Source organism: Spermophilus citellus (assembly GCF_964194105.1).
Source record: "Spermophilus citellus genome assembly, chromosome: 3".
In the NCBI taxonomy this organism is placed as follows: Eukaryota; Metazoa; Chordata; class Mammalia; order Rodentia; family Sciuridae; genus Spermophilus; species Spermophilus citellus.
The window spans coordinates 7449939-7476284 of record NC_138184.1 but is presented as its reverse complement, the minus strand read 5'-3'; the positions used below and the strand labels follow the sequence as shown (position 1 = coordinate 7476284).

General features: G+C 39.6%; 1 protein-coding gene and 1 pseudogene across 2 annotated transcripts in view; both read left to right on the top strand.

The window, feature by feature from the left end:
• Window positions 1–11781: 11781 nt before the first annotated feature.
• On the top strand, window positions 11782–18277 carry LOC308645835 (olfactory receptor 7E24-like; annotated as a pseudogene). The gene is made up of 2 exons: window positions 11782–11928; window positions 17575–18277. The product of its transcript is annotated as an olfactory receptor 7E24-like (transcript).
• LOC308645966 (olfactory receptor 7E24-like) overlaps window positions 17350–26346 on the top strand; it is a gene marked incomplete at its 3' end in the record, with an annotated part of 55430 nt that continues 46433 nt past the window's right edge. Inside the window, exon 1 of the mRNA XM_081288415.1 lies at window positions 17350–17406. The remainder of the gene's footprint in view (window positions 17407–26346) is intronic.

The following is a 26346-nucleotide window of genomic DNA, read 5'->3' as shown; positions in this document are numbered from 1 at the left end:
TCTCTTTTTATCATTATTGGGTACATAGCTGATCTGCTTCTGACTGTGTTGGCCTATGACATCTTTTTGGCTTTCTGTCATCCTACATTACCCAGTCATCATGAGCTTTGGCCTCTGTGGCTTATTAATTTTTATGTCTTTTTGATTAGCCTTTTGGATTATTAGTTGAAAATTTGGTTGTCTTACAATTTACCGACATCAAGGATGTGAAATTTTCTAGTTTCAGCTGCTTTATCTTACCTGTTCTGACACCTATTCTAATAATATTGTAAAGTATCTTATTGTTCATATTTATGGCTCCCCTCATCTCAGGAATCCTGTTTCTTAATGTAAAATTATTTCCACTATTCTGAGAATCCACCTGTGGGTAGACAAAGCCTTGTCTACCTGTGGATCTCATCTGTCAGTTGTCTGCTTATTTTTCAAAACATGCATAGAAGTGAACCTCAGACCAGCTATATCACTTTATTCTTGAAAGCTTTTGGTTACGTCACTGATGTACTCCTCTGCTGAATCCCCTCATCTATGGTCTAAGCATCAGGGACATTAGAAGTGTCCTAGGGAGGCCCCACAGGACCTGTGGCATCCAACTGGAATATATATTGTAAAATGTTTCAAAGCTCAACACCTAGTCCTCTCCATTTAGTCTCCTTGGTGACATTATTTTTGTAGTTCCATGGCTTTAATTTCTTGTCAGGTATCATAGGACACTGGAGTAGCCACTGCTGAGGAGGGTGTTTTGGGGAGTTTTTAAAATGGAAACAAAGCCTCCATTTGCAAACGTGAAAATTTTCTGGAGATGGATGGTGATGATAGTTTACTGCAATGTCAGTGTAATTAATGCCTATAAATGTGCACTTGGCAGGGAAGAAATTGCATTTTTCCCCAAATATTGATTTTACTGAAATAAAATGTAAATAAAAGCAAAATTCATCCCTAAACAGAAATTAAAGAAATTAATTATATCCAGGAGATTATTTTTCAATAGTGGAAGGACTACAAACACTTTTGACATTTTCTCCTCTTCTTCCTCCACCATTAATATGAGGAAGTCCTTAGAGTGGGCCAATTTAACTAATTATGAGCTTTGAGCATTGAGTCTCCAAGGTCATATAAAAGTCAATGTCAGCTTGTGCCTCTAGTCCCTCAGCTCAATGGCTCCAGTCTAATGTATGCCATACCTATGTCTCTTCCTTCCATGGTTTGGATCAGGAGGCTGCACTGATATTAATCCTAAAGCCTGAACAGGAGGTCATTTACTACCCAGCAGGGAGGAGTGTTGGAACCACAGTCCTTCATCATGACCCACCAGAGGCACAGGGCAAATCAGTAAGTGTAGGAACTGAAGGATGGAGGAGGGACTACCCAAAGCATTGCTTTCTCGTCATCAGGAAAGTCAAAATATCTAGGTAGTTGTATTGGAGAAGAATAATGTGCAAAATTTTAGTTCTGAGTACTCTGAGTTTGCATATGTGATTTTTGCAAGAGAAATTTTTCCTCCCACACTCTGCTTTCCATAGCCTGTTATCCACCATAGCAAAACAAAAAATGCACCCTTTCAACTGTGTCCTAAGCACTGTGATAGTATCCATAGCCTCATGAATCTTTATTGGAGAATTTTGAGTGCCAAGTGCTGAGCTATGTGATCCATGTAGATTGTTTGAATTTACCTGCAAAGTTCTTCCCAAGGTATAAGTACTACATTATTTTTACAAATACCAAAGGAGCACAGCTGTTTATGTAAATTTGTGCTAGGTGTTTAGGTTGGGTAGAATAACTGAAGCCATGTTTGACTTGAGCTGTGGATTTGAGACACAGTGTGTCTGGGCTCAACAATGCTGACAGGTTGTCCCCTCTCAAGCCAACCATGCATTTCTTTTTCTTGTACTTCAGGATGGGACTTTACTATTGCTCCCATTTTGGAATTTCTGTCACTTATAGGGATACAATAATGTGTGACATTTGCTTCACAAATTCAGATAGAATGGATGAGATGACTGTGATCTAAGAAAAAGAAGACACAAAATAATTCTATACAGACCTCCCTCCTTCCCCCACTCTGGGATGTCCTTGCAGCTGTCCATATCCTCCTGTTCTTATAAATAGAGCCCTCAATTTGAAAAGGGGCACACTTGTACATTGCTGGTGGGACTGCAAATTGGTGCTGCCAATTTGGAAAGCAGTATGGAGATTTCTTGGAAAGCTGGGAATGGAACCACCATTTGACCCAGCTATTCCCCTTCTCAGTCTATTCCCTAAAGACCTAAAAAGAGCATGCTACAGGGACACTGCTACATCGATGTTCATAGCAGCACACTTCACAATAGCAAGACTGTGGAACCAACCTAGATGCCCTTCAATAGACGAATGGATAAAAAAAATGTGGCATTTATACACAATGTAGTATTACTCTGCATTAAAAAATGACAAAATCATAGAATTTGGAGGGAAATGGATGGCATTAGAGCAGATTATGCTAAGTGAAGCTTGCCAATCCCTAAAAAACAAATGCCAAATGTTTTCTTTGATATAAGGAGAGTAAATAAGAACAGAGTTGGGAGGAAGAGCATGAGAAGAAGATTAACATTAAACAGGGGTGAGAGGTGGGAGGGAAAAGGAAAGAGAAGGGAAATTGCATGGAAATGGAAGGAGACCCTCATGGTTATACAAAATTACATACAAGAGGAAGTGAGGGGAAAGGGGAAAAAAAACAAGGGGGAGAAATGAATTACAGTAGAGGGGGTAGAGAGAGAAGATGGGAGGGGAGGGGATGGGGGATAGCAGAGGATAGGAAAGGCAGCAGAATACAACAGACACTACTATAGCAATATGTCAAACAGTGGATTGTAACCGATGTGATGCTGCAATCTGTATACGGGGTAAAAATGGGAGTTCATAACCCACTTGAATCAAAGTGTGAAATATGATATGTCAAGAACTATGTAATGTTTTGAACAACCAACAATAAAAATTAAAGAAAAAAAATTTAAAAAAGAAAAGGGGACATAGTGTATCATTTCTATTTCATTACTATGCAGGAAGCTGGAAAGAGTTATTAATGTATTTGTTATGTGCCTGCAGTTCAGCCTCTGGATTATGTTCAAATATTCTTAAGGTTGGAAAATAATGAAAAAATTAGCACATCAGACTCAGAGTTTCACAATTTCATTTTGACTGCTGCTGTTGGCTCCAACTTAGTATTTCTTGAACATACTTCAGGTTGCTAGTATCTCTAAATATCAATATTGTCAGTTAAATAGATTTCTAGTTGATACAGATGTATTAAGTAGAGATTAAAAAGAAAATGGGTATTCCCTACGTGATTAATATGTGATGAATGTATAAAACAGGGGAAAATAAAAGTTGGCTGGTTATTATTAATATAGCATTATGGCAAGGTTAATCTATATACTCCTTCAAATAAAATGTCTTATGACCTGAAGTTAGTCAGCCTTTTCCTGTAACGTTATATTTTAATTGTGTCCTTATGTGATGTATGTTTGGTGAGGATTGCCTTATTTCTGATTCCCTAGAGACTTTAACATATTTGGTATAAAGGACATAAAAAAATATTAAACACTGGATAGAACTTCCTTTGTTCATAGATCCTGGCCTTAATCTGGGTGTCTTCAACACACTTGAGGCTTTCCTGTCTTTGCCTTCACCTTCTTAGGAAAGTGCCATAGATATGAGTAACAACTCTTTTGTTTTTGCCTTTGTCATGGGGCCATGGGCCCTATACTCATGCTTCACAGCATCTAAAGCATTCAGTTATTTTTTAAAAACAACAGAGATTTTCATAGGCATAAGAAAAGCAAACTAGGTACTAATGGGAGTGACAGGAAACCTCCTTTATTGGTCTGAGACACACGTTAAACTTCCACATCATTCCATCGTTCCCATGTCCTTTGACAATAGTGTTCACCAGCAGATAGTGAGTAGGTAAACAGAGAACTGACTGTTTTCTTAATGAATTCTTAAGTAAAACCCCACAATTATCAAGTATTTATTAAGATGCAAACATGTATATTATGAGCTATACATGGTGTGACCATGAGTGTTATTCTTCCTATTTCCATTAGTAGTACAAGCACAGAGAGGTACTACTTATGTAGCAGGTCAATATACATGCCATGAATGTGTATTTAGTAACTCCTAGTGCAGGCTATTTTCCCTTTTACTAGAGTAAAATGTAGATAATACTCCCAATACAATATAAATTTTCTGGAGTAGATACTTCAGATGAATTGTTCTTAGCTGGGTCTCGGGTAATTTTGATAGTGCATATTAGGAAAACAGTGGGTACACATGATGATGAATTGTTTTTTCCTGAGACAATAGATATAGGTGATTAATAATAATATTAACATTCATCCACAGTGGATGTCAAAAAACTATCCACCACACACTCATTATAATTTTCACTTGTGTGAAATAGACAAAAAAATTTTTTTGGGGGGGTACTGGGTATTGAACTCAGGGGCACTCAACCACTGAGCCACATCCCCAGACCTATTTTGTATTTTATTTAGAGACAGGGTCTCACTGAGTTGCTTAGCACCTCCCTTTTGCTGAGGCTGGCTCTGAACTCTCCATCCTCCTACTTCAGCCTCCCAACTTGCTGGGATTACAGGCATGTGCTACTGCGCCCAGCTAGACATAACAATTTTGAAAGTAGTATTATAATAATAAACTTAAAAGTTACATGATGTCCCTCTCTCAGGTCATGCTGTACATCATTTAAAGCTTTGGAGACAGGTATTTGTACTTCACAGGGAGACTTAAAAGCACATGTTGATGTCCAGTAGTACATTTCAGGTACAAGAGAAGTTGTGCTGTGCACTCCTTAGATGAACTTATTTACCTTTTGGATGTTTCTGAGAAAACGGTTTATGAATAAATAAATCAATTGTTATGGAAACATTGACAAAAGCATCTGTCCACCAAATTCATGATAGTAGCTTTGTTTGGAGGAGAGCTATGAAGAAGAAAGGAATCATGTAGAGGTGCCAAGAGCTCAAATTTCAAAGATAATAATTCAAATCTTGATATGATTTTAGTTGTGAAACAATTATCACCAAATATTTATATTTTCAAATTGATATTCTGTTTTATTCATTGTAATAACAGGTAATGAGACTGCACCGTATCTTAAATCTTAATGCCAGTTATAATTTAAGACAGTCAGATATTCTCATGAAATTGGGTTTGGTGTGACACCAGGCTATCTGAATGTTTTAACATTTATGTAGGTAAATATGTTGATACACAAGATTGAAATCCACTAGTTAAGCAATATATTTTATTTAAAAATTTCTTACAACAATGATGCAAATTAGGTCATTTTTTAAAAATTTCTTTGTCCATATGAAGAATCTGTTCCTGTGTGTTCACAATAGTTCATGTGCTTTTCTCTTTTGCCTCTTATCTCAATTAAATCATAGTGAGACCTGACAAAAATCATAATCCTGAGTTTTCTTCACAGAGCAGAACTAATTATAATTCATATACCAGAGAGATTGATGTGAAAGTTTTAAAAGTTTTTTTTTAGATTTTTTAGTTGTCAATGGACTTTATTTATTTACTTACATGTGGTTCTGAGGATCTAACCCAGTACCTCATGCATGCTAGGCAAGCTCTCTACACTGAGCCACAACCCTAGCCCCTGATGTAAATATTTATATGATAATCAAAAAAGGTTGGAACTTAAACTGGGTTTTGGGGGCATAAAACTGGTGTAATGAGAGTGATTATGATCAGAAAAATAGTGCTGGATGGGAGCATATTATCGTAGATTATTCTATGAAAAACCAAAGAGGAAATTAAATTCTGTGCATGCATGATGATGCCATAGTGAACTTAATTGCCAGGCATGGTGGAACATGCCCATAATCCAGAGGCTTGGGAGGCCGAGGCAGGAGTATTGTGAGTTCAAAGCCAGCCTCAGCAAGGGCTAGGTGCTAAGCAACTCAGTGACACCCTGTCTCTAAATTAAATACAAAATGGGACTGGGGGTATGGCTCAGTGGTTGAGGGATCAGGAGGACTGAACAATGCCAGGAGATGCAGAGGACCTTAGTCCAATCATATACCATCACAGTCAGAAGCTCAGGAAATATTCTTACTAATAATTGACTATTTTATTTCTTTTTTAAAAATTTTTTAATTAGTTGCTCAAACATTACAATGACCTTGACATATCATACATTTGATTCAAATGGGGAACGTAATCTGGATCACATTGGTTATACAGCCACATTTATACATAGGGCCATACTAGTGTATTCTTCAATAGATTCACTATTTTCCTGATGACTGAATGTTAAAGTTAAAAAAAGAAAAGAAAAGAAACAGGGCCTGGGGCTTTGGCTCAGCAGTAGAACACTTGCCTAGTATGAGTGAGGCACTGGGTTCAATTCTTAGCACTGCATTTAAATAAATAAAATAAGGGTCTATCAACAATCCCCCCAAAACTTTAAAAACAAGCATACAAAAAACCCCATAGCGACAAAGTAAATGCCACTTAAGGGTATACTTAGTTTGGTTCTCATGACAATTTTTGCTATTTGCATTCTACCCTAATAAGAATGGACCTTGTACTATCACGTGTAACTAATTAAAACAAATAAAAAATAAAAATTAAAAAAGAATGGGCCTTGAAAACAGATGTACCTTTAAAATTATAGAAATGAAAGTATTAAATCGAACACACAGCTGAGCTCATCATTAGTTTTGAGGTTTAAAATTCATGTGGAAGTGTATTTTATTTGTCTTCCCCATTAATGATGGGAAGTCCTTGGAGATTGAGGTATCCTGGACCAATTAGTCTAATTATAATCTCTGTATTGATCTTCCAACTTCATATAATAGTCGTCATTCAGCCTGTGCTTGTAGTCCTTCAGTTGATGGCATTGTTCAGTGACCTGTGTAGATGTCTATCCTCCTGAGGTGTCTGCATCAGGAAGCTCCTGAGCACATGATCTGTTCCAGTGGACAGAGTTGCTCCTTCCCTGGGCTCCACACTTGGTAGGGTCTCAGGATCAGAACTTCTTGTTCATGACCCTGCAGGGAAGCAGCATGACCCAGTAAGTGCAGAGGGGGCCTTGGATGTGGGGAGGAATGGGGAAGTAGTGTTACCTCAGCACAGGGGCAAACACCACAGAGTAGCCAGGTGGGAGGACACCAGCATGCATGTTCAATTTAGGGTTGTGGGGTTCATGCTTTTGTTTCTGGTGGGGAGATGAAGAATCTTATTCAAAATGTGCTCTCCACCCACATTTGTTCTAATTCACACAGAAATCTCACCCACAACCACACAAAATAGGTCCTCAAAAGTGTTTCCTAAGCTCTATGAAGGGCTAGGGTGGTGGTGATGAAGATGATGATGAGGAGGACAAAAGACAGAGCACCATGAACTGAGGTGCAGGGCTTCCCAGGCTCAGGGCTGAGCAATGTGCTCTGTGTCAATTGTTTCATTTCATGTGCACCATCTCACTTTAGTTATATGTGTCCACATTATTATTATTATTATTGTATAGAAAATGAAGAAATGTGTTTTACTTATGTAACTTATACTGCTTTGTTAGTATGAAAGAGCACAGCCTTGTTTGCGTTGGGCTGTCTGACCATGGACACAGGGCACCACACGAGGATCCTGGAAGGCTGTCCCATTAGCAAGCCAAACAGCCCTTCCTCTTCCCTGTCACTCCAGAAAGAGAGCTTTGTCCTCTGTGCTCTTCCTTGTGGGATTCCTGGGGATCAAAGGGCAGAGCAATGGGGGACACCTGTTGTATGAGCTATGGAAGAACAGCCACAGGTCACTGGAGAGGTCACAGTAGGGAGGCTGATGATCATTCAGCACAGATCCACTCTTGGGCCCCCTTCAGAACCTCCATGAGCTCACCACATGCCCCTCCATGCTGGAAAACAGCCTGCTGAATCTCAAAGCAGACCTAAGTTCAGGTCTTGTTTTCATCCCTGCTTATGCAGCTGGAAACATTTCTGTAATAGACCCGTGATTAAGAACTGTAGACCTATGCTGAAAACTGTCTGCTGGGAATGAATTAAAAATATGTGATGTGCAGTGTCAGTGTAAAAAGAGGTCACTAGTGTTACTAGTGTCTCTCAATTCAGCCTTGTCCTCTTGAGATGATTTCTAGTTGATGCAACTGCAGTGAGTCAGAATTAAGTAGATATTGATTGCTCTCATGTGAAAAATATGGCATATATAAATAAAATCTGGGAAGAATAAAACCTGGACATTGTTATTACTGTTAGTAATGACTAGGTTGATCTGCATGCCACTCAACTCATACAAACTGTGACCTGTAGTGACAGTTTTCCTATTTCTGAATGGGACATTTATTTCTGACCCTCCTATTAAAATTGTCTGTGGGAGTAGAGACAAATTAAACTAGTGTCTTTCTATGACCATGCTTTGGACATAGAGACCCTTTTTTCTTATTATTTTTAAAAGATTTTTAAATTTGTTTTAATTAGTTACACATGACAGTAGAATGCATTTCTGGACTTTGATATACATAGATGTGATATAATTTCTGATTTTTCTTAGTGTACATGTTGCAGAATCACATTAGTCATGTAGTCACTATATACTCTCAGTAATAATGTCTGCTTCATTCCACTGTCTTTCCTATCCCCACATCCCTTCCCTCTGCCTACTCTAAGGTAACACTATTTTTCCCTAGTGCCACCTGCCTTAGTGAATTAGCATCCACACATTGTTTTTTATTTAATACTATCCCAGTAGACAAATTTTGAGACATCATGGCAGAGATTTTCATGGGTTTGAAGAAAGGCAATGAGGCAGAGCTGAAGGTGCACTTAATGCTGCAGCCTTCCACTGAGGCACAGAGTTTCACCTCCTTCCAGCCTCCAGTGCCCTTGACCGTGGATTTCTTCTGTAAGAATGGAATCTTATATTAAATCACAATTTTTATTGTTAGACTCAATATTTATTGGGCTTCCAATTTCTCTTTGATGCTGCACATGTTGTAGAGATGGTGTTATTTTCTGTGTTTCCCTTAAGCAGTGAACAGGGAGAAGAGGAGAGATTCGCACACTGTGCACACACTGGCAGGTGGGATGTGGGTCTGAAATGCTGCCTTCTGGACTCTAGTTCAGGCACCAGCTCTGCTGCTGCAGCCAGAGGAAATAGCATTCCCTACAGAAGTTGAAATTTCCTCAGGAGTCTTGAAGGACAAAGTATTGCTAGTTAGTGTTTAGCCTCATATTTATGATACATATTAAGCTTCAGAAGATGTAGGTGACATTGACTGTCCTCATAGTGACATAAATGTTGGTCATTAATAGTATATTTGGACATTGGAAACCATTCAACTATTCCTGGCCAACGTATTACATAGGCACTTTTACTTGTGTGACCTGGTGAGAGGCAAAAGCATTTTGAAATATTTGACATATTAATAAACTTCCCCATTAAATGGTGTCCTTTCTTCAGGTAACACTTCGCATGAGATAAAGACTTTGAAGAAGAGGAATGTACTTCACAGATGGAATTAATGTAACCTATTACATTGCTGGGGCAATAAGTATGGTGTTGCAGACTACTTAGATGAGCTTTGGGTACTTTTAAGGCAATTTTGTAAAGGAAACCCTATGATAGATAATACTGACATGGAAACACCAACAGAAAATTATACCTTCCCACTTCATGACAGAAGATGTGTTTAGAGACAGGTTTGCAAGAGAATGGAATCAGGCAGAGATACTAAGCCTCATGTTTTGTAGGTAATGATTCAGTCTCTATCCAATGTTAGTCCTGAGTCAAGTATTATTGAATTTGTGGGCTTTAACATAGGTCATGAGTATTATTGACTATTATAATTTCCAACATTCAAAGAGCATGTTCTAAATGCCAGGAGGTTGTTATTAAGTGGATTCCAATTCTGGTGTAAGGATATCTGAAGACTTCACATGCAGATATGCTGATTAAATTGGTGTTGGTCTGACATTGTGAAATCTGGATTATCTAAAATATCCAAAAGTGTGTATATTAACAAATGAGACATAAGCACTAGGTATGCAATTGGAAAGATTTAAAAATAAATTTTCAAACAACTATACAAGGTAGGTAATTATTTACAATTTGGCAATTCCCAAGAGTATTTACTATTTCCTTGACTGTTTATTATCATTTTTTCATTGTTTTACAATTTAATTACATTGAGAACTTACAATGAATGAACCAGTTTCCCTCATGTGGCTGAAATAAAGGAATTGCAAGCCACATATCAGGAATGAACAGACAGTCCATGAAGAGGAAATGAAGTGGTTGCATGAAAGGCTGAGCTCTGGGGCTTTCTTTGGGGGTTAAATCTTAAAATTATAAACTTGATGTTTTGAGATCACAAATCCATGAAGCAGTTTTAGCAGGCCGGATGGAGTAGAGAGTCAAAGAAAAGAAAAAGAGTGAAGAGCCATTTTACACAGCAGATATTTTATTGATATGATATGGGTTGATTCAAATAAGCCTGCAGAAAATGAAACTCTTCAGAGGAGCTGATGTTACATCATGTGTCCTCCAAGAGCTCATGTGTAAGACAATGCAAGAAAATTTAGAGATGAAATGTTTGAGTTATATGAGGCTTCACCTAATCAGTATCTTAATTCCCTGATGGGAATTAACTGGGTGCTGACTGAAGGCAGATAGAGTGTGGCTGGAGGAGGTGGGTCCCGGGGGGCATGCCTTTGGAGTTTCTATTTTGTTCTTGCTGAGAAAACACTCTCTCCACTTTCTGGGTGACCCATTCCAGCTGTACACACTTCTGCCATGATGTTCCGCCTCACCTCAGGCAGAACTAGGGAATGGACTAGGCCATCGATGGACTAAGACCGTGAGCCCCAAATAAACTTTTCCTCCTCTAAATTGTTCTTGTCAGGTCTTTTGGTCACAGAAATGAAAAACCTGACTAACAACTTCTTACAGCTTATGATTTTTATGACTCGTACAGGGCACACTATTGCCACATTTGTGGTCAGTGCTACTATTGATATTGTGCACTGAATCATTCATATTTATTCAAATTTTAAGTTTACAATGACAAGGATGTTTATTTTATATTCTATCATTTTTAAAGAAAAAAATACAAATCCATACAGGAGGCAAATGAGAAGTGGAAAGAATGATGAGACCCCTTGCAGTAAAAGGGCACATGCTGCTCTCTGGTCAGGATCCCTCACCCTTGCTCTAGTATTCAGGAAAATCAGTCCTTGCACAATTGTAAAAATCTTGTCAAAGAGCTTTGTCCAAAGGCCTAAAAATAAAATAAGGTATCAAACTGCTTCTTAATTTCCCTTAAAGGAAGGTCATTCCTCATTAACTATTTTTTTTCCTTAAACAATAAGACATATTTCATTGTGATCATGAATTTCTCTCCTCGGCTCCTGGATTTCAAACATTGCTCAGTTCAATATCTCTAAGGTGAGTATGGAAAGAGGGTTGAATGAGGGATAAAGGGAAATGAGAGTGTGCAGAGGCTGGGTGTTTCACTACTGAGCGTTATTATTGACGGTGCACAGACCTAAGTGTGAGCACCTTCCTTGTGCCTGCCTGAATCCCAAGTATACAGAGTGAAGGGTGCTTAATTTGTTGTTTTCCTTTCCTCACCCTCATTGCTTTTTCAAAAGGTGTCCAAGCAAAAAAGACACACAAAATCTAACAGGTGTCTCTGAATTCCAACTCCTGAGCCTGTCTGAGGATCCAGACCTGCAGCCCGTCCTCTTTGGACTGTTCCTGTCCATGTACCTGGTCACAGTGCTTGGGAACCTGCTCATCATCCTGGCTGTCAGCTCTGACCCCCACCTCCACACCCCCATGTACTTCTTCCTCTCCAACCTGTCCTTGGCTGACATCGGTTTCATCTCTACCACGGTCCCAAAGATGCTGGTGAACATCCAGACTCACGGCAGAGTCATCTCCTATGTGGGCTGCCTGACACAGATGTCTCTTTTTGCCATTTTTGTCTGTATGGATGACATGCTTCTGACTGTGATGGCCTATGACCGGTTTGTGGCCATTTGTCACCCTCTGCAGTATTCAGTTATTATGAGCCCTCGCCTCTGTGGCTTCTTGGTTTTGGTGTCTTTCTTGCTGAGTCTTTTGGACTCCCAGCTGCACAGTTTGATGATTTTAAAAATTACCAGCTTCAAGGATGTGGAAATTTCTAGTTTCTTCTGTGACCCTTCTCAACTTCTGAATCTTTCCTGTTTGAACACCTTCTCTGATAACATTGTGAAATATTTACTTGCTGCCATATATAGCCTTTTCCCCATCTCAGGGATCCTTTTCTCTTACTACAAAATTATTTCCTCCATTCTGAGGATCCCATCCTCAGGCGGGAAGTATAAAGCCTTCTCTACCTGTGGCTCTCACCTGGCAATTGTTTGCTTATTTTTTGGAACAGCCTCAGGAGTGTACCTTGGATCAGCTGTGTCACATTCTCCCAGAAATGGTGCAGTGGCCTCAATGATGTACACTGTGGTCACTCCCATGCTGAATCCTTTCATCTACAGCCTGAGGAACAGGGACATTAAAAGGGCCCTGAGGAGGCTGCAAGCAGGACGGTCTAATCTCAACCCTTGTGGTGTCTAGTTGCAATATGTGTTGGAAAATGCAGAAAAGCTAAATACATGGTTCTGTCAATATACCCCTGGGTCTAATTTCTCACCAAGTTTTACAGTAGAATGGTTGGAACTCATGTTGGGAAAGAATGTTTGGATGTTTTCACATTGGGAACAAATTTTTAGTTTGGTGAGATAAAAAATATTGGAGATAGTTGATAGTGACTGTTTCACAACTCTGTCAATATTTAATGCCCCTGAGATATGCAATTGACAATGGTAATTAATGATTGCAAGTATTTGTAACTTAAAATTTCCATAATGAAAGTGGACTTTATAAACCACTATGTTTAAAACACAATTAAAGAAATCAATAGTACAAATGGACTTTTTTTTCTACTTAAAAAATTCTTAAATGACATTAGCTGATGTTCATTTTTTACCCTTCTTCCTACCAAATCATTATTAGGACATCTTGGAGTCAGGTATAAATTATAGACCAAAGTCAGATGGTTATAATTAATATGGAAAGGCTAAACTTGCAACTATTCAACTGAAATATTATTGAACTCAAGTTACTGTTTTCATATTTCTATAATTTTGCATTTTTATATATCCTTATTTAAATATATGATGTATATTTGAATGCAACGACCATCTCTCTTTCATTTCTGCTTCTCCAGAGCTTGTACCATGTTAGGCACAGAGGAGATAAAAATAAAAAAAAATGTGTTGAACACTTGCTGTGTGCACAGGTCCTGGCCTTCCTTGCTCAGTGGGGTTTCAACCCCCTGGGGCTCTCCTGTCTGTACCTTCCTCCTGGTCAGGAATGTCCCATAGAGCCAGAGACTAGACTGAGCATCTATTGTTTGGGTCTGTGTCATGAACACCAGAACCCCATACTTTCCTTAGAAGCATCTACAACCTTCAATTACTCAAGAACAATGGCAGGAATTTCCATGAACCTAGGAGAAGAAAGTAGAAACAGAAGTAAGTGACAGGAGACCCTTAGAGCTTTGCCTGAGACACATTGTACTTTCACATTATTCCAATACAACAGTAGAATCCTTTGACAATTTTTCTGAGCAGTGCACCCACTATTTTTTAATGAGTGAATGCTTAATTTAAAAAATTTGGTTGTTCAAAACATTACATAGTTCTTAATATACCATATTTCACAGATTGATTCAAGTGGGTTATGAACTCCCATTTTTACCCCGTATACAGATTGCTGTGTCACATCAGTTACATTTCCATTGATTTATAAATTGCCTTTCTAGTGACTGATGTATTCTGCTGTCTATCCCATTCTCCACTATCCCCCCTCCCCTCCCCTCCCCTCCCCTCCCCTTCTCTCTCTCCACCCCCTCTACTAAAAATCGTTTCTTCCACTTATATAATTTTTATCCTACTCCTCCTTTCCTCTTATATGTAATTGTGTATAACCCTGAGGCTCACCAACCAACAATAAAATATTATAAAAAAAAAAAAACTAAACAGTGAGCACTCTGGTGCATAAGCCCTTCAACCATTGAGATATTGAATTCTGATCTTTAATAAACCAACATTGATTTACAAAAAAAAAAAAAAAAATTTAAAGACCAAAAAAAAGTCATTAAAATGTATACTTCGGATGGTTTAAGTAGTAATATCTTGTGATTTATACTTTAACCTAATAACAATGGATCTTAAATGCTGGTGTAGCTATTAAAAACTCAGAAGTGAAAGAAGTAATTGAGTACACAAGGATCTTTCAATTATGGCTAGGTCACAAATCTTAAGTGATCTCCATTTTCTTTTCTTCATTTTCCTGCATTAATTTTGGGAAGTCCTTAAAGATGGCATAACATGGACCAATTAGTCTAATGTGAGCTCTGTGTATTGACCTTCCAAGGTCCTATATTAGTCCACAGTCAGCCCGTGCCTGCAGCCCTTCAGTGGATAGTTCCTATCCAGTGAGCTGCGTGTCTGTGTCTCCTGCTGTGGTTTTGCATCATCTGAAGCTCCCAGTTGACAGCATATTCCTGGGAATGATGGGCACAGAGATTGAGTCTTTGTTGGGCACCAGGTATGGGTGGGTCTTGGGATGTATACTTCTTTTCAAAAAAATATTTTTTAGTTGTAGATGAACACAATATCTTTATTTATTTATTTTTTATGTGGTGCTGAGAATTGAACCCAGTGCCTCACACATGCGAGGCAGGCACTATACCACTGTGCTACAACCCCAGCCCAGCGTGTGCACTTTTTTGTCATGAGCCAGAAGAGAACCAGCACAACCCAGTAAGTGCAGAGGGAGCCTTGGGATACAGGAAGAAAGTATTATTTCTGTATCACAAGGACAAACATCACTTTGAGTATCCAGATAGGTAATTCCAGCGTGTCAATTTTCATGTCTATTGCTCGTGAATCTTATGATTTTATGTTAGGGAAGATATGATTTGCATCCCCCTCCCACTGGTTCTACTTCCCATAAAAATCTCACCCACAACAACAAAATGGGTTCTTCAAAAGGGTTCCCAAAGGTCTACAAAAGAACTATGGTGGTGGCGATAGGATGAGGAGGAGGATGAGAGAAGCTATAGTATCTTGATAGGAGGTGCAGGGCTTCCCAGGCTCAGGTGCTGAACAACATGGTCTATGCATTCTGTTTCATTTCATGTATATCACCCTGCTCCAGTTATGCATGCCCAATTTATTATTGCTTTACAGTAATCAATGAAGAACATTATATTTATGCAACTTCCTCTTGTTTGTCAAGTAGGAAAGAGTGAAGCCTTGTGTGAACTGGGCTGTATGGCCATGGACACAGGGCTTCACAGAAGAAACCTGGAAGGCTGTCCCATCAACCAGCCAAACAGACTTTCCTCTTCCCTGTCACTGGAGAAAAAGAGCCTTGTCCTCAGTGCTCTTCTTTGTGGGATTCCTGGGGATCACAGGGGAGAACAGTGGGGGCGCCTGCTGCATGCACTATGGAGGAACAGCCACAGGTCACAGGAGAGGTCACAGTAGGGGAGGCTGATGATCATTCAGCACAGATTGTGCTTGGGCCCCTCCAGAACCTCCATGAGCTCACCACATGCCCCTCCATGATTGAAAATTGTCCTCTTAAAGGAAAACCTAATATTGAGTCTTGATATTATTCTCACAAACCTGGAATGTCTTTAAATGTATACCCAAGATGTAACTGTAGTTAAGACCTCAAGATATAAGCATAAACCTTTGTTGGGTAGGAAAGAATGAAAACATTTTGTCGATGGGTCTCAGATTTTGTCAGTCCTCTGTGAAGTAGGACAGGTCACTAGTGTCTGGATTCAGAATTGTCATATGAATTGATTTGATGAATATTAAATAGATTTTAGGTGCTCTTTGGGTCAGAAGTGTCTACATTATTTCCTGTACTGTTCTTTTTGCATTGTTTTTTCCAATTCAATCACAGTGAGAACTGAAAAGTAATGAACCCACGATTGGCTTAAGTGAGGAATTGGAATCCACGTTTCAGAAATGACCAGGCTGATCATGAAGTGGAAATGAGGTGGTTGGAAATGAGACCTGAGCTTTGGGGCTGTCCTTGGTGAGACAGTTCTAAACTATGAAACTTTGGGTTGAGATCACAAAACCATGAAGCAGTTTTCATAAGCCAGATGGTATACAGAATCAAGAAAAAGAAAAAGATTGAGGAGCCATTTGATACAGCAAATATGTCAATGATATTATATGGCTTGATACAAATAAAACTGCATAAGATTAAAATATTCAAAGTGTTTCTTATCACTTAATTTTCCAATATCATCTAATTGTGCCACAGTCGTGGTCAGTGTTACTATTGATTATATGCATTTAACTCAACCATATTTATTGATATTTGAACTTTTTTAAAGACAAGGCTACTTATTTTATATTATCTAATCTTTGAACAGTAAACTTAAATCCACAGATGAGGGAAATGAGGAAATCAAAGAATGATGGAACTCTTTGATGGTCTTATAGCCATTCTTTCTGACTGTGATTCATCACCCTCAGTTTATTTATCAGAGATTGGAGTTCAGATGGTGTCTTAGAAGGAATAAGTCAACAATATTATCTCAGTACTTAGAATTTTTTAAGAAGGGTAAATTGGATTGGTTCTTAATTAATTTTTATAAAGATAGTTTTTTTTCCTTAATAGGAAAGCCATTATTTATTCTCTTTTTCCCTCATACAGTAGACTATATTTTACTGTGATCATGAACATCTTCTTTCTAGACCTGAATTTCTATCATTGCTCAGTTCAATGTCTACAAATAGGTAGAAAAGAGGGGTGAAAAAAATTTGTCACAACTTCTTAGAAGAAAACATGGTAAATTGAACTGGTTTTTCAGTAACTTTTATGAAGATTATTTATTCTTCATAGGAAAATTATTACTTCTCCCCCACTTTTTTTCTTAAACAGTAGACTATATTTTATTGTGATCATGAACTTCTTGCCTTTTCTCCTGGGTTTTTAACTTTGTTCAGTATAATGTCTCCAAACAGGGTGTGGAAAGAGGAGTGAATGACGGAGAGAGCTACAGTGAGAGTGTGCAAGACTGTGTGTTTTACTACTGAGAATTATGTTGAGGGCGTGTGGATCTCCAGTGTGAGCAGCTTCCTAGTGAATACCTTAATTCAAATGGACAGAGTGAGGGGGGACTGATGATGTTTTGTTGTTGTTGTTGTTGTTGTTTACACTCTTTGCCTTTCCCAAAGATGTCCAGAAACACAAAATGTAACAGGCATATCAGAATTCCATCTCCTGGGCCTCTCAGAGGACCCATACCTGCAGCCCATCCTCTTTGGTCTGTCCCTGTCCATGTACCTGGTCACAGTGCTTGGGTACCTGCTCATCATCCTGGTCGTCAGCTCTGACCCCCACCTCCACACCCCCATGTACCTCTTCCTCTCCAACCTGTCCTTGGCTGACATCTGCTTCATCTCCACCATGGTCCCAAAGATGATCATAAACACCCAAACTCACAGCAGAGCCATCTCCTATGTGGGCTGCCTGACTCAGATCTCCTTTTTTATCTTTTTTGGATGCATGGATGATCTGCTTCTGACTGTGATGGCCTATAAGAGGTTTGTGGCCATCTGTCATCCCTTGCATTATCTGGTCATTATGAGCCCTCGCCATTGTGGCTTCTTAACTTTGGTGTCATTTTTGCTGAGTCTTTTGGACTCCCAGCTACACAGTTTCATGACCTTAAAAATTACAGCTTCAAGAATGTGGAAATTTCTAATTTCTTCTATGACCCTTCTCAACCCCTGAATCTCTCCTGTTCCAACACCTTCTCTGATAACATTGTCAAGTATTTTCTGGGAGCCTTCTATGGCCTTTTTTCCCATCTCAGGGATCCTTTTCTCTTACTACAAAATTATTTCCTCCAATCTGAGGATCCCCTCCTTAGGTGGGAAGTACAAAGCCTTCTCCACCTGTGGATCTCACCTGGCAGTTGTTGGCTTATTTTAGGGACAGCCTCTGCAGTGTACCTTGGATCAGTTGCATCACATTCTCCCATAAAGGATGTAGTGGCTTCTGTGATGTACACTGTGGTCTCCCCCATGCTGAACCCCTTCATGTACAGTCTGAGGAACAGGGACATTAAAAGTGCCCTGTGGAGGCGTACAGCAAGTCACTCCGATCTCAGCAACGTTAGAGTCCAGTTGCAACCTAAACTTTAAAAATTCTACAAAGCTAAACCTCCAGTTCTATTAATCTGCATTTTCAGTAATTATAAGGATTTTAATAATAATGGGTTTTTAGTGCAATATGTGTAGCCAGTGTTGGGAAGAAATGTTTCGGAATTTTTTATGTTTGGAATAAAGTATCACTTTGTAAAAATGAAAGATTTTGGAAATGATGATGAATATTTCACAAAAATACTGATGTGATTAGTGCTGCTGTTGGTCAATATACTTGGGAATGATGGAAATTATCATTTTTGCAACTTGATTTTACTGGAACAATAGTAATTGAAAAGCTAAAATGTTTTAAAATTTAAGTTAATATTATAGAACAGCCTCTTCATTAGTGGAGATGAATGATAAATACTCGTTCATGTTCATTTTCTCCTCCTCTTCTTCATTGTTAATAGTAGGAAGCTCTTAGAGTTGTTGATGTGCTTCAAATACTTGGTAATTTAAGAGACCTATGCATTGTGTCTTCAAGGTCCCATGATAATTAACCATCAGCCTGTGTCTCCAGGCCTTCAGCTTGAGAAGCCCAATTCAGTGGGCTCCATTCCTGCCACTTCTCCTGCTGTGGGTGTCTATAAAAGGAGCTCCTAGCTGAGTCTGAGTTCATACCCTGAGGCTGAAGTGGGGTCTCTGGACACCAGGGATTTGGAGATTTGGAGCTGCCCTCTTTAGTTCTAAGTCAGGAAAGCCCAGGGTGAATCTGTAACTGCTGTGGGAGGGGAAGGATGGAGGAAGGACATTCCACAGCATTATTTCTTCACCATCAGGAGGAGCATGCAGTTTGTGTACCCAGATGGGAGAACAAGGTGCAGTTATGATATTGTGAGTTCATATGCTTGGTTGTGGTGAATTCTACAGGAAGCTCATGGAAAGTCCTGCCTTACTGCCACAGTGACTCTTCTTTCCATACACTGTCACCCACAAGAGGAGAATGTGTGTCCTTTTAAACTGTCCTTGACACTCAAAGGTCTAAAGGTGAGGATGAGAATGAAGATGAGGATGAGGATGAGGAGAGTATCCAAACATTAGGAGGCTTTACTGAGACAATTTTTAATGCCAAATTGTGAGTTCTGCCTTATTTGTAGATGGTTTAAATTCCTGTGCAGGGTCTTCCCCAGGTATAGGTTATTTCATTTTAGAGAACTGAAAGCAGCACAGGTGTTTAGGTAATTGTGCTAGGTTTTTAGGTTGAATAATTGAGGCTATGTTTGAATTCACTGTAGATTTTAGTCACATGGAGTCTTGTTAGGCCAGTCCTGGCAGGTTGTCCACTTCATAGGTGCCCCTGTTGCTCCAGGATGGGACCCTTTTCCTGTGCACTTCTGTTTGGAATTTCTGGCCTACAAGGTCCCAGGACAGAGAAGTCAGTGGCATCAGGTGCAGCAATTTAGGAAGAATATCTGAGATCTCAGGTCAAGTGGGCACATATAATCCAGCATGGACTGTTGGGAGCAGCAAATAAATAATTGCTTTGAACTCCATATTCTTGGAAAGCCTGACTGCTGCATCTGAGCATCTTTCCATGGGAAGGTGTAGAAGAACAAGCCCATTTGTAGGTGCCCACTGTTAATGGGGCCAATTTCATGCCTGGCATGGAATTTATGAGTTCCATATCTTTGAACTTAGACACCCACTAGCCTTGGGTAGAAGAGATTCCAGTGCACCTAAAAAGCCTTGAGGCCCTGCTGCTTGCAGAAGGAAGAATTACTGTGCAAGCGATGAGGCCTTGAGCAGGCCAATTTCCCACACCCTATGGCCTCTGGCTTATCTTAAAGAAGGCTTCCTAACAATGAAGTCCCTTGATGTGTTCCCCTATAAAATAAAGTTTGGTGGGCTTTCTCTCTTTGTTAGAGATCCCATCCACCCATCAGGCCCCAGCTGTGAACCTATTTTCTGTGTCTTTTTTCTTTATTTCTAAATATATTTCAGACTTTTCATTTTCCTGTGGGCTCACACCTCCCTGTGGTTATCTGATCCCTCCTTGTGCAGGACACAAGGATCACAACAGACCTCCCTCTCCAGGATATCCTTGCAGCTAGCACATCCTCCTATATTATGGTAATCAGCCTCTCCATCATTAGTGTCTCAGATAATTAGTAAATGTCATTCAAGGTGATTTCTAGGTGATACAATGTCACTGAATCTAGATTAAACATAAAGTGTTTGCTCCCTTTGTGAGGGATATGCGATGAATACATAAAATATGGGGAAAAGGTAAATAGTTATTATTAATACAGAAAGGCTAACTTCAGGTCACAGTATTTGACTGGAATATCCTGTGACCTGAAGCTATTGTTGTCATATTTCTGTAATGTTACATTTCCATATTCCCCTTATGTAGACATGTGATATATCTTTGGGTAGAATGATCACCTCCCTTGCATTTCTAATTCCCCAGAGCTTGTACCATGTGAGGCACAGAGAGATAAAATTTAAAATGTTGTTACTTAACATTGAATAGACCCCTGCTGTGTGCATAGGTCCTGGCCTTGCTCAGTGGGATTCCCACACTCCAGTGCTCTTCTGTCTGTACCTCCCTCCTACTCAGGAATGCCCCACAGAGGCAGATGGAGCAGCTCTTGTCTGTGTCTGGATCAAGAAAACATGAGGCCTTTATTCCTCTTTGCAGCTTCTACAGCCTTCATTTACTCAACAACAATGGCAGGAATACCTATGAACCTAAGGAAAAAAGTAGGAACCAAGGCAACAGACAGGAGGCTCTTAGATTCTGGTCTGAGGCACATCTTAGAGTTCCATGTCATTCCAATGCTTCAGAGTTCTTTGACAATCATTTAGAGCAGGAGACCCACTATTTCTTTAATTAATGAATGCTTAATGTAAAAAACACTTAATGACCAAATAAATATAACTACATATTGTGGTTCAAAGAGTAATTTTTGTTATATATATTTTAACCAAATAAGAATGGATCTTAAAAACTAATGTATCATTAAAAAACAGAAGTGAAAGAAGCAAATGGAGTCCATAAATTTCCTGGTGATTACAGCTAGGATCCAAATCTTAGGTGCACCTTCATTTTCTTTACTTTATCTTTCTGCATTAATGTTGGGAAGTCCATAGAGATGGCACTGCATGGACCAATTAGTCTAATTGTGAGCTCTGTGCATTGAGCTTCCAAGGTCTTATATTAGTCCACAGTCACCCTTTGCCTGCAGCCCTTCAGTGGATGGTTCATGACCAGTGTGCTGTGTGGCTGTGTCTCCTCTTGTGGTTCTGCATCAGGAAGCTCCCAGTTGACAGCATATTCCTGGGAATTCTGGGCACAGAGTCTGAGCCTTTGTTGGACACCAGGTATGGGTGGGTCTTGGGATGTGCACTTCTTTATCATGAGCCAGCAGAGAAGCAGCACAACCCAGTAAGTGCAGAGGGAGCCTTGGGATATAGGAAAGAAGATTGAAAGCATTGTTTCTGTATCACAAGGACAAACATCCCAATTTGAGTATCTGGATGGGAAGATCTCAGGATGGCAAGTTTCATGTGTGGCATTTGTGGATTTTTGTTTTTATTTTTGCTGCGCTAACATATATCTTATTTAAATGTGCTTCCCACCCAAACTTATTCTATTCCCCATAGAAATCTCACCTACAACTGCAAAAAAAGTCTTCAAAGTGTTTCCTGAGATCTATGAAAGGACTATGGTGGTGGCGATAAGGATGATGATGAGGATACAGAAGCCAGAGCATCATGAACAGGGGTTCAGGGCTTTCGAGGTGCAGGTGCTGAGCCATGTGGTCTAGGCTCTTCACTTCATTTCATGCTCCTCATCCTGCTTTAGTTATGCATGCCCTATTTTTATTTACTTTAATGTAAACAAAGAAGAATATTATACTATGTAATTTATTCTCCTTTGTTAGGTGGAAAAGACTGTAGCCTGTTTGCACTGAGCTGTCTGACCATGGACACAGGGCGTCAGAGGAGAATCCAGGCAGGCTGTCCCATCAGCAGGCCAATCAACCATTGCTCTTCCCTGCCATGGCAGAAAGAGAGCCTTGTCCTCGGTGCTCTTCCTGTGGGACTCCTGGGGATCACAGGGAGAGCAGTGGGAGGCACCTGCTGCATGCACTATGCAGAAACAGCCACAGGTCACAGGAGAGGTCACAGGAGGGGAGGCTCATGATCCTTCAGCACAGATCATGCTCTTGGGCCCCTCCAGAACCTCCTTGAGCTCACCATATGCCACTCCATGCTTGAAAAACAGCCCTGTCAATCTCAAAGCAAACCTAATATTGGGTCTTGATGTTATTCTTTCCCCCCAAACTGGAAAGATTTTAAATATATACCTGGTATTTACTTGCAGTTAAGATTTTAGATGGAATAAGCCAAAGATATTTGTCTCAACTTCTTAGAAGAAAGCAAAGGAAATTGAACTGGCTCTTATTAACTTTTATGAAGATTATTCTCTCTTATTTGGAAAGTTATTACTTTTCCCCCAATTTTTTCCTTCATCCATAGGCTCAATTTTATTGTTATGAGCTTCTCACTTTTGCTCCTGGGCTTCTAACTTTGTTCAGTTCAATCCCTCCAAATAGGGTGTAGAGAGAGGGTTGAATGATGGAGAGAGCAACAGTGAAAGATTGAGCAGGACTGGGTGTTGCACTACTGAGAACTATTGAGTGAATGTGAATCTCCAGCATGAGCAGCTTCCTAGTGAATACCTGAATTCAAATGAATACAGAGTAAGGGATGTCTGATGATGTCTTTCTTTCTTTCTCTCTCTCTCTCTTTCTTTCTTTCTTTCTTTCTTTCATTCTTTCATTCTTTCTTTTTTTTTCCTCTGCTTGCTTTTCCAAAAGATGTCCAAGCATTATAAAAGCAAAAAATTTAACAAGCATATCAGAATTCCATCTAATGGCACTCTCAGAGGACCCAGACCTGCAGCCCATCCTCTTTGGAATGTTCCTGTGGGTGTACCTGGTCACAGTGCTTGGGAACCTGCTCATCATCCTGGCCATCAGCTCTGACCCCCACCTCCACACCCCCATGCACTTGTTCCTCTCCAACCTGTCCTTGGCTGAAATCGGTTTCTCCTCCACCACAGTCCCAAAGATGCTTGTGAACATCCAAACTCACAGCAGAGCCATCTCCTATGTGGGCTGCCTGACTCAGATGTCTTTTTTTAATCTTTTTTGGATATATGGATGACATGCTTCTGACTGTGATGGCCTATGACAGGTTTGTGGCCATCTGTCATCCTCTGCATTATCTGGTCATTATGAGCCCTTGCCATTGTGGCTTCTTAACTTTGGTGTCTTTCTTGCTGAGTCTTTTGGACTCCCAGCTGCCACCACCGGCTTCCGGCGAGCCTATCAACCCCCCACTCCTCCTGCTCTTGAGACCGATTGGCTGGGTCGCGTGGACAGAGCCAAAAGAGTCCCACAATGAGCATCTCCGCAGAGGAGCCAATCAGCTGGCAGCTGGAAGTTTGCTGGGGCCCCTTCGGCTGTGGCTCTCAACATCTCCACCTCTCTGTTTAAACAACATGCATGTGGCTTAGGGACCGTGCCTGCCTTAGGTTGTCCAATACTACATATGATACTTACCCGTCATCGGATGAGCTGACCGCAAGACGTCAGCCTCCTGTCCTAGGTTGGTACCATTGCAATTGGATCTTACCTGTCATTAACTACCGGTCCAGCATACAGCCACAACTTTTGGATAGGCCTTTGTACCAGTGGGGTGAGGTTCTTTGCCTCACCTCTGTTGGCCCCCAAATTTTAGCTGAATGACTATCACAAGCAGAACGGAGGAGGATACACCAAGCCATTTGATGGCTCCTTTTGGAAAAATTGTACCACTGATGACACCAACAGCAAAAATACCCCAACACTACCAGAAGTCACTGCACCAACAGATAGTTCACAATGTATAAAAGTGATAGATAGTCCAGGCAAGTTCTGCAAGCAGTTCAGTGATAGCTGTTGCAGAAGCTGTAGATTGGTTTTATCTTTGTCTTCACTGGCACTGGGATGAAGTTAGGAATTCTGGCAATAATGGCTAAAGAAAAAATTATGTAGCATTCCAGCAGGCACTAAAAGAAAAGAATTTTCTGAACAATTTACATTATCCTGAACAGAATTATTAAATATAATGAAAAGGGAAGGTGAAAGTAAACAAGCAGATCTGTTAACCTCCTTTTTTGTTCACATATTAAAACAATCCTCAACAGCTGTTTACCCAATTTAAATATCTAGTTTATGTTAATTAAGATAAGATGTGTGGAATGTATATATACCCCTCCTGTCCTGCAATAAACAGCTCCCACTCCTACTGTATCAATGTACACAAGTTGATCGTCACCCCCCCCCCCCCGTTATTCTGCCGCAGAAGCAAAATAACTGGGGGGTGACTAGATACAGCAGTCAACCAATAAGAAATCTCCACACTTAATGGCTCCTGGCATTACTTCACAAACCACTCCCTCTGGCATTTTGCCAGGCACCATCTTGACTTGTTTACAGACCCTAACAGGATGTGATGACCAAAAAGACAATAAAGGATTAGATGGTAAGTGGTTATCAAATGAAACATTAGATTTGCATATGATTATTGCCCAAGTATTTAACTCATTAGCTAACTTATCAATTTGATCCATAGTATATGGAGTAATAATTTTATTGGGAGAAATTCCAAACACTCCCTTTGCTGTTTTTATTCCTTTGAATATTAATTGTCCTACAGCCTAAGGATACCTATTAAGAATAGTGTTAGGAGACTAAGATAATTGTATCCATAATAATGGACCTTCTTGCCAAAATACTCCTGTAGGAATATTTTTTGTTGGTAGTACAATAAATAATAGAGGCAAACTTATATCAATTCTATCCAAATGCATATTTTCCATATATGTTTCAATGATTTATAATGTCTTTCTTGCTTCAGGCATTAACTTTCGGAGTGAATTTGGACCTGATGGACCTTTTAGGACATCAAATAAAGGTCCCAACTCTCCTGTTGGTATGCCTAGATAAGGCCTTATCCAATTTATGTCTCCTAATAACTTTTGAAAGTCGTTAAGTGATTTGAGTTGATCTACTCGTATTTGAATTTTTGGCGGATGGACCATGGTTGAGGATAATACAACTCCTAAATAATTAATTGGAAAATTTAATTGTACTTTATTTATTGCTATCGCTAGATTATAATTTTTTAATAAGTTTGTAAGTGTGGCATAACATTCTAGCAATGTGTTTTTATCTTTGTGTGCTTATAATACATCATCCATATAGTGAAATATTTGTATTTCAGGATTTTGATTTCTAAGTGGCTGGATTACTTTGTTAACATAAATTTGACACATAGTTGGGCAGTTAGCCATCCCTTGAGGGAGTACTTTCCATTCATATCTCTGATCAGGACCTCCATGATTCAGTGCAGGAATAGTATATGCAAAACTTGTACTATCCTCAGGATGAATTGGAATTGAAAAAAAAAACAATCTTTAATATCTATAACTAAAACATACCATGTTTTGGCAAAGCAGACAATTGAGGAATCCCCGATTGAGCAGGTCCCATGACAACCATCTCATTATTAATGGCTCTTAAATCTTGCAATAATCTCCATTTACCAGATTTTTTAATGACAAAAATGAAAGTACTATGAGGAAATACAGAAGGTTATATATGTCCTTCTGCTAATTGTTGTTTGACCAGGTCATGGGCTGCTTGTATCTTTTCTTTAGTCAGGGGCCACTGAGGAACCCATACTGGTCTTTCTGATTTCCAAGTAATTTTTATTGTCTCATTGACCCCTCCTGAAAATCCAATCCATGTCTGTCTGTTTCTTGATCTATTTGTATTGGTGCTGCTATACCTTGTTCTTGTTCTCCTAATCTTTTTCCTTTCCTAAAACCTTGTCTAGCCATAATAGTGGACACATTTGAATTGATGTTATTTGTTAATGTTAGTCCTAATTGATCTAGGACATCTCGTCCCCATAAATTTACGGGAAGATGACCCAATGTATATGGTTGTATAGTTCCTTCACATCCTTCAGGATCCTTCCAATC